Source organism: Mustela erminea, chromosome 5, assembly GCF_009829155.1.
Source record: "Mustela erminea isolate mMusErm1 chromosome 5, mMusErm1.Pri, whole genome shotgun sequence".
NCBI lineage: Eukaryota > Metazoa > Chordata > Mammalia > Carnivora > Mustelidae > Mustela > Mustela erminea.
The window spans coordinates 37,961,188-37,976,364 of NC_045618.1; the positions used below are offsets into that span (position 1 = coordinate 37,961,188).

At 36.5% G+C, this 15,177-nt stretch overlaps 1 protein-coding gene and 1 long non-coding RNA gene across 6 annotated transcripts in view; one reads left to right on the forward strand and one right to left on the reverse strand.

Annotated features, from left to right (window-relative positions):
- RFX7 (regulatory factor X7) overlaps window positions 1–15,177 on the reverse strand; it is a 137,330-nt gene that overhangs the window by 57,872 nt on the left and 64,281 nt on the right. The window lies entirely within an intron of this gene.
- Window positions 1–15,177, forward strand: part of LOC116590623 — a 51,582-nt gene that overhangs the window by 23,674 nt on the left and 12,731 nt on the right. For both annotated transcript variants that reach the window (XR_004285681.1, XR_004285682.1), the window contains one exon: window positions 1,621–1,820. This is a non-coding gene — a long non-coding RNA (uncharacterized LOC116590623). The remainder of the gene's footprint in view (window positions 1–1,620; window positions 1,821–15,177) is intronic.

A 15,177-nucleotide genomic window follows, 5' to 3' on the forward strand; every position in this document is an offset into this window, starting at 1 on the left:
GACACTGAAACATCTAATTCTATCTAACAGTGGTCATCTTAAAGAACATGCTTTAAAATAGACTTGGTATTTCCATTCCTAGTAACCTCTCCTTGTTTTGCCTAGTTTACTTTTCAGAATATAAGTTTGAAATGACTTAAAATATACAAAGATAGAAAAACCACGCTATAAGAATTCATTTGTTTTCTATCAGACCACACTTTTGTGTATTATCCCATTCTTATGAATACCAAGATATTAATGAAAATTGAGCTTCTTTCATGTAGTGGTAAGAGATTGCCATTATTCTTTCCTATTTTTCTTTTTGACAATAAAATGAATCTGAAAGGTAGCTGACAATGGTTAGGGCATTCTTGATAATTATGAGAGAAGAGTTACTAGAACTCAAGATTTGGGCCTTACTGGCAATTCAGTCCACTTGAGTCCCTAACACGAGGAAAAACAAAACAAAACAATACATTATGACTGTACTGTCCTCCCATACAAAGGGAAGATGAAGTAACTCATGATTAATGTAAAAAAAAAAAAAATAAAAAGAAAGAAAAAGAAAAAGAAAAAAGAAAAAGGTTCAATATCCTCTAAATGGCCTGGCTCCATAGATTATTTCTTTATGATAATAAAAAACAAAACCAGCTATTTAAAGCTGGCCCTTTTGTCAAGTCTTCCTCCCTGACCCAGTAAATGCTACACAAAAATGCTCTTTCTTTTGAATCTTACCCACTTCTTCACCAAGTGACTGAAAGGAAAAAATCGGATTCTGAAATAGGTCTTTGCTCACTAACAGCAACCCTCAGGCCACATCACAAGATAAACCCTATCTCTATTCTAACAATAAAAGGGCTTTTCATTGCTACGATGTATTTTAATTAGATACTGCAAACAAAACTTTCAGTTTTAATCAAGACTGAGTTAGTAAGTTGACATTGGTCATCATTTAGCATTTATTACAGCAAACATCTGAGGTGAGAAAGCATGCTTTGCACCATAAAGGAGGGAAAGGATGAAGAAGTCTCCCAATTGTAAACACTTCATATATGCCCCCTCGATGGCATATTATATTACATATCTCTGGAGGGCAGGAGAGGACAAGTGCCTCTTCTTTAAAAATTATTCCTTGAGTGAGTTACTCAAAATTATGCCTGGCAGTGTATCATCTATCTTAGAACTCTAACACCACTGGTCTGGTTCTCAGGCAGGAGACAAACCACACTCTTAACGTTTCACATATCTTTTAGTTTCTGTCCAATCTTTGCAGCAGTAATGGCTTCTAACCTAAGACATTAACCATGTGACAGACTTGAAAAATTTAAAATTACATGAGAACATTCATTCTTTCATCCAGCACTGAGTGTCTACTATGCTTTAGGCATGACCTTAAATCTTAATACTAGGAGAGAGACAATCAACAAAATTTAAAAGTAAAACATACGTTCTATGATTATGATAAATGCTATTTAGAAAAAGTGCTGGGAAGGGAAATTTAAATAAGAGTGGTAAGGGAAGGTTTCATTGGGAAATAAGAAGACAAAATGTTTTACATGATGACTAGTCAAATGGGATAGACTCAAAAGAGCTACCATAATTCTTTGTTCTACCCTACTTTTGCTTTTCTATTGACAGTTGTTGTAATGGCCAGCCACGGCAAGAACTGACAGTAAAGAGAGTCCAGATTACTGAGAGATAAAAAGAGAGGCTGTTTTCTTATTATCTGTCCTCATACATTCTACCGTGGCTCCCTCAACTCTGTAAAGAATGACTCTCAGAAGAACCCTGACCCAAAAGAATCTAAAAGAGAGGTCACAAACCCAAATGCCAGCCAGGTAATGCAAATGATTAAGGTAGACTATAGAGAAAAAAAATACCTATGTTGAGGAGCTAAAAGCCTGGTGGGGATTGAGAGACTGAAGAGTTCAAGTCATGTTTCAAAGAGATGGCTGCTGGGGCGCCTGGGTGGCTCAGTGGGTTAAGCCTCTGCCTTTGACTCAGGTTATGATCTCAGGGTCCTGGGATCGAGCCCCGCATCAGGCTCTCTGCTCAGTGGGGAGCCTGCTCCCCCTCCTCCGCCTGCCTCTCTGCCTACTTGTGATCTCTCTGTCAAATAAATAAATAAATAAATAAAATCTTTAAAAAAAAAAAAAAAAGGAAAGAGATGGCTGCTACATCAGCCCAGCCAACTGCTGTCATGTGGAAGTAAGGACTTAAGTGTCCCGAATTTTGAAGAGAAACCAAATTTCTGTGAACTCTCCCAATTTTGAAAAACGACAACCAATCCAAAAATTTAAAAATGTCTAAGAGGGCCAAACAAAACACCTCTGTGGAATAGATCTAACCTGTGGGTTTCTAGAGTAGTTCCTCTGGTCTACAAGGTCAAGGACAAGCAGGGGTTGGGGGTGGGGGCAGAGGCGGAGAGAGAATCCTGAAGCACATACCCTGCTGAGTGTGAGGTCCAATGTGGGTGGATCCCAGGAACCTGAGATCACCACCTGAGCCAAAATCAAGAGCCAGTCACTCAACCAACTGAGCCACCCAGGTGCCCCCTAGGCTGTTCATTTTTGTTCATTTCCCTAGGGAGGACAAACACTATTCCAATGGGAGTGGGTGATAGAGAATAGTCGCTAAAGGATTACTGAATCAATATTCAGAACGTAGGATACACTGAATACAGATTCAAACGCACATCTTCACGTTTTCTGCTCCATTCTCTTGCAAGAGGACCCTCCTCAGAGTTCTTCCCTGGAAGGAAAGTGCCTCACTACTCGAATAATTTAAATGATAGCATTTGTCACCTAGTTTCAGGTTTCTCCAGCCCTCCAAAAGGAATAGTATTCTGGCGATTTCACATCACTTTCCACTTCTTCCTAATGATAATCCTACAAAGTCCACTTTTGGTCAACTTCCATGAATAAAACCTTACCCCAGTAGAGCAGACTTAGGTAAGGAAGCCTATAGACTCATTGATGACAAGGAACTCTAGACATACTCACATTTTGCCCAGGTCAGTTTACTTGACCTTAGTGCAGAGCAAAGGGTAAGTGCTTTGTTAGGTTACACTAAGTCACCAAAAAAAGGGACAATCAATGCAGCATTTTTTAGACTGAGAAGTTGCTGGCAACACATAAGAGTCCTCTCTTAGACTGTTGATCAGTTAGAGCCCTAGAAGTAAGGCCATATACGCCTCCTGAGAAGTTTAAAACATGGACACAAATGGCATTTAAAATAGCCTCCTTTAATCTTGGTTGTGAGACTTTTATCTCTCAAACTGATGAGAAGAAAGGTAGGCAAAGACTGTCTAATCTTACCATTTTATATTCTTACCAGGTTTGCTGTTGAATTGCCAAGTCTATGAGACATATATTTTTCTTCTTGCTTTCAACTGATTTCCTGCCAAAATGAATGTTGTTTAATATTTACATTAGCCTTTCCTAACAGTAACCAGAATATATAGCCTTCCCTGCCTCTTTTGATCATTATTAATTCTAATAATTTCAAAGCAGAACTAACTATTTAGGAGACCTGAACTTTAGAACTGGTAGAAATATTGCTTCCTGGTGGTGCAAATGCCTAAAACACAGTAACATAAATAGGAAGTTCTCAATATTCTGGTAATTCTGAATGATAACATATGGGAAATAATTTCTCTTTCTTTCTTCTTCTTCTTCTTTTTTAAAATAATTTCTCTTTCTATTCTAGAAAATTGCCTATAGATTTTACCAATCATTTCCTCAATAGTGTGGCCTAGAAAACTAGTTTCAAGGTTAAATTTTAGAGGGTAAAAATTTGGAACACACTGAGTACTTAAGATTCATGATGTATCTAACAGCGTATTAATAGCTCTTAAGACACATTTTAATCCAAAGTTCATGAAACATTTTTGACTTTTGGAACTTTCTGTGTAACATATTAACATCTTATGGAACTATTCTTCGAAAGACCATATTGTGGGAAACATGAACTATTATTTCCCAGCCTGCTGTGATTGGCTCTAACCAAACAAGGTCTTTTCTATACCAAAAAACTCATGGCTATTTCTTTCATATTTTAGAACTTCTACAGCTGTCAGGTAGTCCCATTTAACTGAACTAAGGTGACTAAGCAATATGGACTGAATAGCTTTCAAATTCTGCTGGGGTCTAGCTAATCCACTGGTATTGCGTATATATCAAGAGTAAGATTTTACCTCGACTATTAAATTGGTTGTAGAAATATAACTGGATCAGCTTTACAAACATATAATGACATTATGGATCTAAAAGTGCTGTAACTCATGAGAAATTTAGTTTAAGATATATTTGCTATTATTAAAGTAAAAATCAACTGTTTTCACTGCAAAAGCATTAAAACATTAACGAAAAGTTTTATTCACAATTATACCACTACAAATATTTTCATTTGTCTTTAAACAGGCAAAATGCTGGGCTTTAAAAATAGCACAGATACAATTTTATATTTTTCACTTCTGTATTTCATAGTGGCACAGATTTCGCAATCGTAATTGATGTAAATAATTAGAATAATTTTAGCTATTTTGTCTTAGCGAGCATGTCCGAAGTTCATTAAAGAGCATTCAAACATGCTGCATACAAAAATTAAATTGCATTTAGAATTACTGGCTACTTAAATTCAGTAAGATAAGGAAATTAGCTTTTAATTTTCTCATTTCAGATTTATTTTAAAGTTAGAAAATAATTTTCAGAAACATCTTCTTGATTATAATAAAACAGAAATTTTAAAAATTCACATATGGGGCACCTGGGTGGCTCAGTGGGCTAAAGCCTCTGCCTTCGGCTCAGGTCATAATCTCAGGGTCCTGGGATCGAGCCCCGCATCGGGCTCTTTGCTTGGCAGGGAGCCTGCTTCTTCCTCTCTCTCTCTGCCTGCCTCTCTGCCTACTTGTGATCTCTCTCTGTCAAATACATAAATAAAATCTTTTAAAAAATAATAATGAAATAAAAAAATAAAATAAAATAAAAATTCACATACAAACTCATATTTCAAATGCTTTAAACAATGAAATAGTGTATTACAGTTTTTAAACGCCTGGGATCTGGAGTCAGACTACCTAGATTAAAAGTCTAATTCTACCAATTATCAATTTTTAGGACCTTGGGCAAATTACATTAACAATCCGAGCCTGCTTCTTTACCTGGAAAATGAAGATGAAAACAGATGAGGCAAATTAAGCGGACTGAATGATAAAACATGTAAAGCACTTGTCTGGCATTTGGTAATAAATACTCAAATACTATAACAACAACAACAAATACAAAGGAACTCTCTGTGTGGGGACATTATATACATATTATACATTCTATTTGATAATTATTGCTTGTGAATAATCATTCAGGAAGTGTTTACTGAGTATATTCCACATACTACACACTGTGCTAAACACTGAGGATACAAAGACCACAAGACAGTCTTTACTTAAAAATTCTTATTTTGGAGAAGAAAACAAATTAATCTGGTGATTAGCATACTATGTGGTGAGAGCTTTAATTCGAGCACAGAACATTTTACGAGGTGCATGAAAAGAGGGGCCTTTAACATGAGAAGATAAGGCAGACAGGTTGAACTTGTATTATGTATATATGTATATTCTTCTTTGTCTTTCTCTGGTATAGAGGCTACAAAACAAAAAACCCCTCCATGGTCCAGTTTTTTGCATAGCTGGGAGTATCCAAGTGACATTACTCTGGAAATGGAAGGTTCTGAAGTGGGTTTTCAGAATAGAAACAAATATCTTAAAATAAAAACAGAGCTTCTCTAGAAGGCCCTTTTGACCTTCCTCCCTTCTTCCTGCCTCACCATTTGGACAAAGGCATGTAAGTGCAACAGCCATCGATGATGTGAATGGGTAAAAGATGATACAGCAAAAAAGAAAGAGCCTAGAACTCTGGTGGCACTGCTGAGCACCACTCTAGAATGCCTAACTTTGGACTTGCTAGACAACACAAACTCTTAAAAATTCCTGTAAGCCACTAATAATTTGGTTTTCTGTTATCTGCTGTTATCTGTTATCTGAACGCATTGCTAGCAGAAAAACAAAACTTTCAGGAACCATTTCTGAGCTGATTACAAAAAAAAGAGAAAAAGTGATCCAAGTGAAAAATTTGAGAAGGGCACAGCTGGCAGAGGAAACGGCATCTACAAAGGCCCGGGGGAGGAGGGAGTATGGAGTGTCGATATCGGCATCTGTTCTACAATATGCACCTTCTGGCTTCTTGGATGGCTTTTGCCAGGAGATTCCCAACCTTTCCCATCCTCCATTCACTATGTTTCAGGGATTCAATACTCTCCTCTCAGTGGTTCCATATGGGGAGCATTCATTCTTAAATGGTATGTTCTGTGATGATGAACATAAAACATGTCTTTGACTAATGTTTAGACTTCTTGAAACAAATTTATGGTAATTTAAGCCAATTACAACCACATTGTCAATTTACACATATAACATCTTCAACTAAAGCTGCCATATGTGCTCACTATGTGCCAGGCACTGTATTTACACTAATTATTTCACTTAATATTCTCAACAACTCAGTGGGTTAGTCACTATTATTATGTCCTTTTTTACAAAAGTGAATTAGGTAAATATTGTCCAAAACCAAACAGTAATGGTAATAATGGCTAGAGCAAGGATTCAAACTCAGGCCTATTTCATTCTATAGCCTTAACTGAGCAATTCTGCTATACTGCTCATCAGTTTCCTTAGTTTTTGGCCTCTTGGTTCCACGTCACTTACTTTAAATCCTTCCTGCATCTATGCACTAAGTTTTAGCTCCCCATCTGTACTCCATGGATTAGAGTGGTGATGGTTTAGGCTGGTTATCTCATAATAGGAAAGGATGGAAGGAAGAGGTATATGTAAAGCAGAGTAGAACAAAGGAAAAGGGGAGAATGTCAGACAAAAAAGTTCTGTTCCTCTCAAAGAATGAAACAAGTTTCTTTTCTTACTGGTAAAATGTGAAGTAATTCAAAAAAATAAATTCAAATATTTTAGCAAGTGTAAGGTGTCTAAAAGGCCTAAATTGAAGGTAGCAACACTTCTTTATATTTTAAATTGCAATGTTTAATAATTGATACTCACACACTTAGCAAATATATATTGATCATCTTCATGTATCTTTGAAACACATTCCAATGAATAAGTTTTTATACTAAAGAGGCTAAGAACAAATAAAAACTGCTTATTATAATGATCTTAGAGGTGACTACATAATATCAAGAAAGGTATAAGCACAGGTTAATATAGGAGAGAAGATGTATCGAACTCAGACCCGAGAAATCAAAGATGCCATTCCAGAGGGGGGTGATATCTAAAATGTATCTTAAAATATAAGTAGGGATAGCCAATAGAAAGAAAAAAACATCAAAAAGAAGAATTGTCTAGACCACAGTTTCTCAACTTCATCACTACTGACAATTTTGGGATAATGACTGTTGTGAGGTGATGTCCTGTGCTTTGTAGAATGTTTAAACAGCTTTGTCTTCTACCCACTTGATGCTGATCACATACCCTGCGTATGAAAATAAAAAATGTCTCCAGATGTTGTCAAATGTCCCAAAGGGGGCAAAAATGCCTCTGGCTGAGAACCACTGCTTTAGATCTGCACTATGCAAACTGGTTGCCACTAGCCACATGTGGCTATTTAACTTGAAATTAATTAAAATGGAATAAAGGTTCAGTTCCTCAGTCAAATTAGTCACATTTTAAGTGTTCACTAGCCACATTTTAATGCACAGCGCTAGAGAGAAAACATATTCTCTTATTTTACAACAATTCACTACAGCTTAATGATAGCCTATAGATGGAGTGGAGAATCGTAAGATTAAACAAGAGGAAGGCCTGAGTACAAATAGTCTCCCAAGCCTAAGACAGAATAATGGGGAGCCAGTGAGAGGTTTGAAGCAAGGGTGTAAAATAATCAGATGCACATTTTATTAGAGCTGATTTTTCAAAAAAAGATTTTATTTATTCTTTTAAGAGAGAGAGAGAGAGCAAGAGCAAGAGCATGCATGCGAAGTGGGGAGAGGCAAAGGGGAAAGGGAGAAGCAGACTCTCCATCGAGCAGGGAACCTGACACAGGGCTCAATCCTACGGCTCAGAAATCATGACCTGAGCCAAAGGCAGACACACTTAACCATCTGAGCCACCCAGGAGCCTCTTTAGAAAGCTGATTAGGTAATGGTGCTGTGGAGAACGGAATGAAAGTGGAAAGTCTAGAAGCAAAGGAATAGCTGCAGTATTTCCAATAAGCATGGTGATCCAGAATAATGCAGAAGCAGTAGGGACAGACAAAAATGGAGCAATTAAGGAGGCAGAATTGATAGGACCCAGTGATTGACTAGATATGAGGTAGGCTGAGGAAAAGAATGAAGTCAAGAATTACTATCAGGTTTTTAAGATGGATGAGTGAGTACATCCACTAAGACAGTATGGTAGGTAGAAAGAATAATGGTCCTCCAAGATGTTCATGTCCTAAACCTCTAATCCCTGGAACCTGTAAATGTGTTACCTTCTATGGCAAAAGGGACTTTACAGATGTGATTAATGACCTTGAGATGGAGAGATTATCCTGGATTATCCAAAAGGCCCAATGTAATCACAAGTGTCCAGATAAGAGGGAGGCTAAGGGAGCTTTGACTATAAAAAAAAGAAGTGTCAGGGTAACACAGTGGAAGATAGATTTGAGCAGCCATCACTGGCTTTGAAGACATAGTCGTTAAAAGCTAGAAAAGTCGTTAACAGACGCCCTTCAAAAGGAACATAGCTATACTGATACTTTCACTTTTTCCTAGTGAGACCATGTCAGACTGCTGACCTACAAAGCTGTCATAAATATGTGTTGTTTTAAGCAACTAAGTTTATAGTAATTGATTGTAGCAGCATTAGGAAACTAATACAGATAGGTTTAGAATGTGGGATAGAGAATATGGACACAGTGAGATTGGTTCTGGAAAAGCTGAGTTTGAAGTGACTGTGGGACATAGTAGTAAACTGGTCAGTTGTTAACTAGTTGGATATATGAATCTGGAGCTTAACTTGGGCATGTCAATTAACTGACATTAACTGAAACCATCAAAATAGATGGGATCATCATGGGCAAATAGAGGAAGAATGCAGAGGACTTAGGTAGAGACATAATAGAGGCCCTTGAGAAATGTACAACAAAACAAAACAAAATGCTCAAGTGGAATTTCTAGACCTGAAAAATTCAGGCTCTAAAATAGATTATCCACTCAATGGGATTTACAGCAGATTAGACCAACAGAACCAATGAAAAATGTTAGGAAATGTGATAATAAAGAAATATAACCTACCCAAAATGGAGTGAAAAGAGAAAAAAATAACTAAGCATAGCCTTTGTGACTTACTTGGAGTCCCAGGATGGCAATGAAGAAGAATATTTAAAAGGCTAGGAATTTTTCTGCAAATTGGTGAAAAATAAAAACTCACAGGTTTGAGGAGCTCAATGAACCACAAGCGAGACAGAAACAAAAGAAATCATACTAAGGCTATTATAATAGCACTGCTGAAAACCACTAATAATCTTACAAGAAGTCAAAGAAGAGGAAAAAAATAGGAATGTATTATACACAGGGAAACAAGATTAACTACACACTTTCCAATGAAAACTATGTAAGCCAGAAGAAACTGGACTGCCACTGCTAAAATGCTGGAAGAACTAGAATTCTGTATCAAAAATGCCTTTTGAAGCAAGATGGCAGAGGAGTAGGAGACCTAAATTTAGTCTAGTCCCTGGAATTAGCTAGATAGTTATCAAACCATTCTGAACACCTACAAACTCAACAGGACACCAAGGAGAAGAATAGAGGCAATTCTATGAACAGAAAAGCAACCACCTTCTGGAAGGTAGAATGTGGACAGAAGTAAATCCGAGGTGATATATGGGAGGACAGACTGTGGGGGAAAGGGCTGGCTCCCAGCAAGTGAGAGAGCAGAGGAGCACAAAATCAGAACTTTTAGAAGTCTGCTCTGTGAAGGGACATTGCTCCAGTGGCTAAGTCAGGGGTGGAATCCTCACTGGGTTGGTGTAGTCTCAGGACCCTCAGGGTCCCAGAAAGATAGGGGGTGCCCGAGTGTGGAAGAGCACCCAGGTATTGGAGCAGGGAAGCTGGCTGCAGAGATGGAGCTGATGAGTGGGGTCTCAGCTCAGGGCTGACATAAACTGTGATCCAAGGCATAGTCGGGCCACTACACTTTAAGGAGAAACCGCACAAGTGACAGATCCAGGGAAAACCCCCTCCACCCATCCTCTACTGGGAGGAGCAGTATAGGAGTGCACTGCAGGAATCTGCTGGATTCGGAGACTCCAAATGGGGCTGTGTGCCAGAGAAAGAAACGGGAAACAAGGGCAAAAATGAATTACTTGGGGGGGCACCTGGGTGGCTCAGTGGGTTAAGTCGTTGCCTTCGGCTCAGGTCATGATCTCAGGGTCCTGGGATCGAGTCCTGCATCGGGCTCTCTGCTCAGCAGGGAGCCTGCTTCCCTCTCTCTCTCTCTCTGCCTGCCTCTCTGCCTACTTGTGATCTCTCTCTGTCAAATAAATAAATAAAATCTTTTTAAAAAAATGAATTACTGGGACTTCATTAAGATCAAAAGCTTTTGCACAGCAAAGGAAACAGTCAACAAAACCAAAAGACAACCAACAGAATGGGAGAAGATATTTGCAAATGACATATTAGATAAAGGGCTAGTATCCAAAAATCTATAAAGAACTTATCAAACCCAAACAACAATACCCAAAGAACAAATAATCAAACTCGAAGAACAAACCCAAAGAACAAACAATCCAATCAAGAAATGGGCAGAAGATATGAACAGACATTTCTGCAAAGAAGACATCCAAATGGCCAACAGACACATGGAAAAAGTGCTCAACATCACTCAGCATCAGAAAAACACAAATCAAAACCACAATGAGATACCTCCTCACACCAGTCAGAATGGTAAAAAATTAACCTCTCAGGAAATGACAGGTGTTCGTGAGGATGTGGAGAAAAGGTAACCCTCCTACACTGCTGGCTGGAATGCAAGCTGGTGTAGCCACTCTGGAAAACAGCATGGAGGCTCCTGAAAAAAATCTCAAAATAGATCTACCCTATGACCCAGCAATTGCATCACTAGGTATTTACCCAAATGTAGTGATCCAAAGGGGCACGTGTACCTGAATGTTTATAGCAGCAATGTCCACAATAGCCAAACTATGGAAAGAGTCTAGATGTCCATCGACAGATGAATGGATAAAGAGGATGTGGTGTATATATATAATGGAATACTATGTAGCCATCAAAAAAACCTCCAAATCTTGCCATTTGCATAACATGGATGGAACTAGAGGGTATTACACTAAGTGAAATAAGCCAATCAGAGAAAGAAAATTATCTCTCTGTATTAGGAATTTGAGAAACAAGACAGAGGATCATAGGGGAAGGGAGGGAAAAAAATGAAACAAGATGAAACCAGAAAGGGAGACAAACCATAAGAGTCTCTTAATCTCAGGAAACAAACTGAGGGTTGCTGAAGAGGAGGGGTATTAGAGGGATGGGGTGGCTGAATGATGGACATTGGGGAGGGTATGTGCTATGGTGAGGCAAAAAAAAAAAATGTCCTTTGAAATGAAAGGCAATTAAACACTTTTTTCAGATGAACTAAAACTAGGAGAATTAACAGTAGACCTACAAGAAAATAAATGGCAAAATCTTAGGTGTAAACTCAACCATACAAGTAAGAACAAGATAAAGCTTGTCAGGGTGGATAAGAAAGATACACGTATATGATGTCATCAATAAAAACAAAACACTTTATAAAGATCTAGAATGCTTAAAAGTGAAAGTACAGAAAAAGATATGTCATACAAGCAAACACTAATTATAAGATTAGACAAATCAGACTTCAAAGCAAAATACTACCAGAGATAAAAATGGAACTAGCATAATAATAAATGAACCAATTCAAAAAGAAAACATAATCCTACATATTTATGCTCCTAATAATATTCTTATTTATTTTTAGAAGATTTTATATATTTATTTATTTATCAGAGAGAGATAGAGAGCATGAGAGGGGGATGGATCAGAGGGAGAAGGAGACTCACCACTGAGTGGGGAGCCCAATGCCGAACTCGATCCTGGGACTCCAGGACCGTGACCTGAGCTGAAGCCAGTCTCTTAACCAACTGGGCCACCCAGGCTTCCCTATGCTACTAATAATATTTTTAATACATGAAGCAAAACTTGGCAGAATCAGAAAGAAAAAAAAGTTAACAATCACAAGAGAGACATTTTAGCACTCCTTTCTGTTACTGAAATAAGGGGGAAAAATAAACACATCTTTAAAAACAATAATCAAAAAAAAAAAAATAAAAAAAAAAATAAAAACAATAATCAACTGGACCTAATTTTTGGATAAAGAACATTCCATCCAGTGACAGGTGAATATATATTCTTTTCAAGTATATAGAAAATATTCACAAATGCAGACAATACAAAATTTAAAAAAAAGATTTTATTTATTTGAAAGAGAGAGAAAGAGTAGGAATTGGGGGGGGGGCGGGAGAGGGAGAAGTAGAGTCCCCACTGATCAGGATCAATCCCCTGAGATCATGACCTGAGCTGAAGGCAGATGCTTAACCAACTGAGCCACCCAGGCGCCCCCAAAATAAACAAGTTTTGATAAATACTCAACTATTTGGAAATTGATCAAGATTTATCTAAGTGTTCCATGGGTACAAGGATAAATCATAATGGACAATAGAAAAAAAAATAATTGAATGATAATGAAAACACTACATAAAAATTTGTGGAATGCAGCTAAACCAGTGCTTAGAGGCCAATTTATAGCATTAAAAATGATTACCATAGGAAAGAAAAAAAAGTTTCAAGTTTCCATATTAAGGAGCTAGAAAAATAAGAATAAATTAAAACCCAGGTAAACAAAGGGAAAGAAGTAACACTTACTAGAAGAGAAACAAAATGTAAAACTGATAAACAAGAGAAAAATCAATGAACCCAAACTCAATTCATATGAAAAGAACAATAAGATGACTAAACCTTTAGCTAAACTGATCAAGGATAAAGAAAATACAAAGGTCCCTCATCAGGAATCAGAGATAGCTGCTACAAATTCTAGAGACAGTGAAGAATAATAAGGAAATATTATAAGCAATGTTATAACAACAAATTCAATAATATAGCAGAAATGAACAAATTCCTTCAAAGACTAACATACTAAAACTGTATCAAGAAGAAAGTTTTAGAAATAGTTCTGTAATAATGAAAAAAACTAAATTTGTAACTAAAACCTTTCCCAGTTTTACTAGTAAAATCTATGAAACACTTAAAAAATATTAATTTTAAATAAATTCCTTCAGAAAAAAGAGAAGAGCACTTTTGAACTCATTAAATGAAATCAACATTATCCAGACACCAAAAACAGAAAAAGGTTTTATAAGAAAAAAAGCACATCCAAAGCCCTAATTAACACAAAAACAGTAACAAATAGCAAATCCAATGTAGCAATATCTAAAAGTATCATGCAACACATAAAGTATAAAGCATCATGTAGAGTTTATCACAGAAATTCAAAGACTGTTTTCACTTGAGAAAGTCGATCAATATAGTTCACCATGTTAATAGAATAAAGAAGTATCATGTGACTATTTTGATAGTGCAGAAAAATAATCTCATAAAAATACAACATATATTTGACAAAAAAACCTCTCGGGAATAGGGAACAGAAAGGAACATTCTCAGTTTGAAAAGAGCATCCATGAAAAAGGTAATGTTAATATCACATTAAAAAGTGAATGAATGAATGGTTTTCCTCTAAGACTGGGAACAAGGTTAGGGAATCCATTCATACCATTTCTATTCAACATTGTCCTGAAGGTCCTAGCAGTGCAATGAGATGAGTAAAATAAATAAACAGAAGTTTAAAATGAAATGAAATCAAACTTTTCTTTATTTATGAACAACTTGATTATCAGGTAGAAAATCCAAAGGACTCTACATATAAACTTCTAGATATACTATGTAAATTTAATATATTTGCAGACTTCAAGGTCAATATAAGTATTAGCAATAAAACACTGTATAACAAGTATTTTTAAATGCCATTCACAACAGCATCCAAAGCATAAAAATATTTAGGACTAAGCTGAGCAAAATATATATATAAAACCTATACACAGACAACTACAAAACACTGCTGAGAAAAATTATGAAAGCCCCAACTAATATGGAGATATACCATGCTCATGGATTAAAAGATTTTTCATTAAGATATCAACAACCCCACATTGATCTATAAATCACCATAATCCCCATTTAAAAAATCCCAGTAGATTTTTTTAATGGAAATTGACAAATTTATCCCAAAATCTGAATGGAAGTGCTAAAATTAATTTGAATCATTATAAGATCTGATATAAGACTTTCTACAAAGCTACTGTAAACAAGACATGTGATGATGTCATAAGGAAAGATCTAGCAATTAATGGGGAAAAAGAAAGATCTAGCAATTAATGGGGAAAAATTAATGGGAAAAAAAAAACACACATCATGACTGGGAAAGGGTAGGATTTTCAGTTTACACTCAGTAAACGGTTAGGAAAATGGATTATTCAGTCGTATGATAAAAGATAAACATTGCAGTTCACCTCAGACAAAACACAAATTTAAATCAAAATGGTTAACAGACCTAATAGAAAAAGCTGAAGTTATAAAAATTTTTATAAGAAAACATGATAAAATCTTTTTGAGAAGGTTGAGTTATCTAGAAAAGTTGAAATGAATAGGTCAGCAAATCCTCCCATTGAAATAACTATAAAATAGTATAAATGGCCAAAAAAGAACTATTTTAAGGGCTTTGGAAACTAATGGCAAATGGCATGTTAAGAAATGTTTGGTCATTAAAAACTTAACTTTAGTTCAGTATTAACTGTTCAAAGTCTGTCACTCCTGCCAGGGGCTGCTCCCATGACCTATTCCACATGGTTTGGAAAGTAGTACTGCCAGGATGAGGCTGCTTGTGTACACATGATGACAATGAATCAAATACAGAGAATTTTAACAAAAACAAAAACCCAGAACACAGAGAAAGATAATCAGAGAAAAAATGAACAAAAGCTTCAGAGATTGGAGGGATAAAACTAA